Source organism: Nannobrachium achirus, assembly GCF_963921795.1.
Source record: "Nannobrachium achirus genome assembly, chromosome: 7".
NCBI classification, from domain to species: Eukaryota; Metazoa; Chordata; class Actinopteri; order Myctophiformes; family Myctophidae; genus Nannobrachium; species Nannobrachium achirus.
The window spans coordinates 69,255,697-69,259,922 of NC_137816.1; positions in this window are offsets into that span (position 1 = coordinate 69,255,697).

Here is a 4,226-nt window from a genome sequence, read left to right on the forward strand (position 1 = left end):
AAACCTAATGGTTGTCGTTACTGTGCCAATATGATAGGCCTGAGTCTGATTAAAAATAATAATAAAAAAAGCCTTAAAAACCTATTTCTGGTTTGAAAATGACCCACTGTTTTTTTGTAAAACGTATTACTCTGCCTCTGTAGCAGCTAGTAGCAACATTCCAAAACTATTTGATAGCTTATACCTTTGGCTTTCATAGAAAGAAAAAAAAAAAAAAAACTTTACTCAAAAATACAATACAATACAAAATGTGTTCCCGGCCATAAACTACTAGAGCCCCCTTTCCAATGCCGCAACACCACACCACACCACCCACTTATGCCAGGTTTTCCACTAACAAGGACCTGGGTAGAGTGGTGTGAAAGTGGTACTAAAAGAGGTACTAAAAAGTATCCAATCTAGAGTAGGTCTGAGCTAGGCCAAACAGGGCCAAACACTTCATAATGACTCATCACTCACTGACTTTTCATTTAGACCACCAGGATATAGTTGTAATACATGATAATTGTGTTATAATCACTGTTATAATCTATTATAGTGTATTATAATTATTTATCATAATCTATTATAGTGTATTATAATTATCATAGTAATATATTAATACAGTTTATAGTGTATTATAATCACAGTTATAATCCATTATAGTGCATTATAATTTATGGTAGTTGTAATACAATGTATATTGTATTATAATCACAGTTAAAAGGGTCAATTTGTTTCTTACCGATAGGGGTACGTTTGTGTAATGGAAAATGTAGATATTTTTATGTGGAGCGGTGTGGAGTGGTGTGGTGCTAAAGCTGCAGTCGAAAAGGGGCTTAAGCAACCAGAAGAGAACCAGGTATGCTTTGGGAAATTATGAGAAATAGGTAAAATATGCAAGATTTGAGGGTAATAGGATAGGTGGGCACCAAGGGAGAGTGGGCAGTGTTAAACTGCCCATAAAAAATAAAAAGAAATAACAAAGATGAAAAAAAGAAAGCTCAAATCCAAAACTGGTTCAAACTCAGGTGTGTGTGTCTTAGCACAGTGGGTCCCAAACTCTTTAGCTCGTCACCCAAATAAGAAATCAAACCATTTGCCCGGGACCCAAACCAAACTAGTGAAAACAGCAGATCTACAAGCTCACAGTCACAACGCGTCGCGAGCTTGTAGATCAGCTATTTTCACTACTTTTTCGATTTTTTTTTTTATTTTATTTTTTTATTCATGGATTTTTTCTTTTATTTGTTAATAAATTACTTCGAAAAAGAATTGCATTTCTTCATAGGCCTAATCATGAAAAATGCAGCTTTTACCATAAAAAGGTGTCCTCGACCCTCCAATGGGTCCCGACCCACTAGTTGGGAACCAGTGTCTTAGTGCATGCTATGGATATATTATCTTATAATTAAGCATTCCATGTCTATGTGCTTATGGAAGGCTGTGTTTAGGACCAGGTTATTACAATCATGTTACAGTAAGTGTAATGCTAAAGACCTGTTGTGTTTGTATTGTGTGTGATTTGTAGAACTTGTGCCAAAATGCACTTTGATATGTCAGTGGTTTTGACCCCCCAAAGAGCCCAACAGGTTACAGCAGGGGTCTTCAACAGGGGGTCCTCAGAGTTACTACAGGGGGTCCTCCACAACTTTGTGTGATACTTGTTCTACTTTTTTATATTAACAATTTGAACCCTAGTACAGGGGTCTTCAATGTTTTCAGGCCAAGGACCCCTTAGCTGAGAGAGAGAGATGAAGCAGCGACCCCCCACAACCTGTTCATAGATTCCATATAGTTTCATTGTTTGACAGCACAATCATCAGTGTATTCTGGATTCATGTCAATTTGTGTTTTCAGATATTTAACCACTTGAACCGTCAATACTTAATAAACTTGACCTTTCACTCTGTACTTAGTCTGCTCTTTTTCCCCTCTACACTAAAGCTCTTTTCCCAAAGAAATAGCTGATCTACAAGCTCACAAAGCTTGTAGATCGGCTATTTTTAGCTAAAGTTCTCAGAAGAAAAAAAAAAAGAAGAAAAAAAGTTTCATCACACAAAGATTTGGAGGACCCCCTGTAGTAACTCTGAGGACCCCCTAGGGGTCTCGGACCCCCTGTTGAAGACCCCTCCCCTAGTGTCCACATTCTGAGAACTTTAGCCAAACATAGCTGATCTACAAGCTCACATGTGAGCTTGTAGATCGGCAAAGAGGTTTGGTGTAGAGGGGAAAAAGAGCAGACTAAGTACAGAGTGAAAGGTCAAGTTTATTAAGTATTGACGGTTCAAGTGGTTAAATATCTGAAAACACAAATTGACATGAATCCAAAATACACTGATGATTGTGCTGTCAAACGATTAAACTATATGGAATCTATGAACAGGTTGTGGGGGTCCCTGCTTCATCTCTCTCTCAACTAAGGGGTCCCTGCTTCATCTCTCTCTCAGCTAAGGGGTCCCTGCTTCATCTCTCTCTCAGCTAAGGGGTCCCTGCTTCATCTCTCTCTCAACTAAGGGGTCCCTGCTTCATCTCTCTCTCTCTCAACTAAGGGGTCCCTGCTTCATCCCTCTCTCTCTCTCAACTAAGGGGTCCCTGCTTCATCTCTCTCTCAGCTAAGGGGTCCCTGCTTCATCTCTCTCTCAGCTAAGGGGTCCCTGCTTCATCTCTCTCTCAGCTAGGGGGTCCCTGCTTCATCTCTCTCTCAGCTAGGGGTCCCTGCTTCATCTCTCTCTCTCTCTCTCTCTCTTTCTCTCTCTCTCTCTCTCTCCCTCTCTCTCTCTCTCTCTCTCTCAACTAAGGGGTCCCTGCTTCATCTCTCTCTCAGCTAAGGGGTCCTTGCTTCATCTCTCTCTCAGCTGGGGGTCCCTGCTTCATCTCTCTCAGCTAAGGGGTCCCCTGATGTAGAGTGTGTACAAACGTGCATGCTAACCCAGTAGCATGCTAGCTATAAGCTACAGTTAGTATTTCAGTGCATAGCAGCTAGGCTAGCATGCTAACTGCTCTACAGAGGCTGCAAAGCAGAGCAGTTACAACAACATAAATAAACTCATGTTCATAATTCATCATTAATGTCTATTATTAACACACAGTATAAATAAACACAGCAGCAGGGTTAGCTTAACGGCTAACAGCTTTACCTTGTGCTGCCTGGTTGTAGAGGTGGGACGTTCACGAACGAATCGAGTCTTTTGAACGGCTCTTTGAAATGAACGATATGATTCGGTTCACAGTAGGGGAGCCGTTCCTTTTGTAAATGAACAGTGGTGGGGAAAGTACTCAATTTATTTACTTGAGTAAAACAAATATCAAAACTATTACTGCAATAAATGTAGAAATACTCTGCCACAAGTAGAAGTTTGGAATGTTTGGAACTTAACAAAATGTAGGCTACTTAAAGTACAAAGTACCAATAGTAGAAAGTATTCATTGTGCAGAATGTCCTGTTTCACAGGTTTTCCAAAGAGTAAAATGTAGGGGGAAAAAATCATTTGAAAATAGCAGATCTACAAGCTCACAATGCGTCGCAACGCATCGCATTGTGAGCTTGTAGAATAGATAGACAGTCTTTTGAGCGGCTCTTTGAAAGGAACGGATCCCACAGATCCGGCTCACTTCAAAGAAACATAAATCCCATTTCTATGTGCTGCTGATAGAGACGCTCAGGGTAGTTTTTTTTGCCTTGAAGGAGTTCATGTGAGACATACTTTAATGGTGAAGAATGACATTGATTCAAACTATTTAATTACAAGGATGATATTATAATACATCCATATATCGTGATGATTATCGGGATAATTGGGATTATCGTCTGGGACTATTCATACCGTGACATTGTGCCTTTTTAATTGTAATGTGTTTTTTTTCTTTGCATATAGTTTTTTTGGCCTTTATTAATTATAACTAGTAATTCTCTAAATAAAAATAAATTTGTTTCTTTTTTATTGCTGTTAAAGTACTACCCCCCCCCCCCCTTTTAATAGTTCTAATAATAATAATACAATCAAAGAATACAAAATACCAGGACAAAATGCAGTTACAATACAAGAACTATAAATCACTTAAAACGAGATAAATAAAAACAAATAGAGTAAAAATTATAATAATAACAAAAAGTGTTGTCTTTTCCTCATATTGAAAAGTCATGGTGAAAAATAACAGTTATTAAAACATTTTAATTTAAATTCCAAAACCAGGCACAAAACTACCCCACGCTCCGTCGGCCAGTGCGCCTGCGCCGCGCGTTG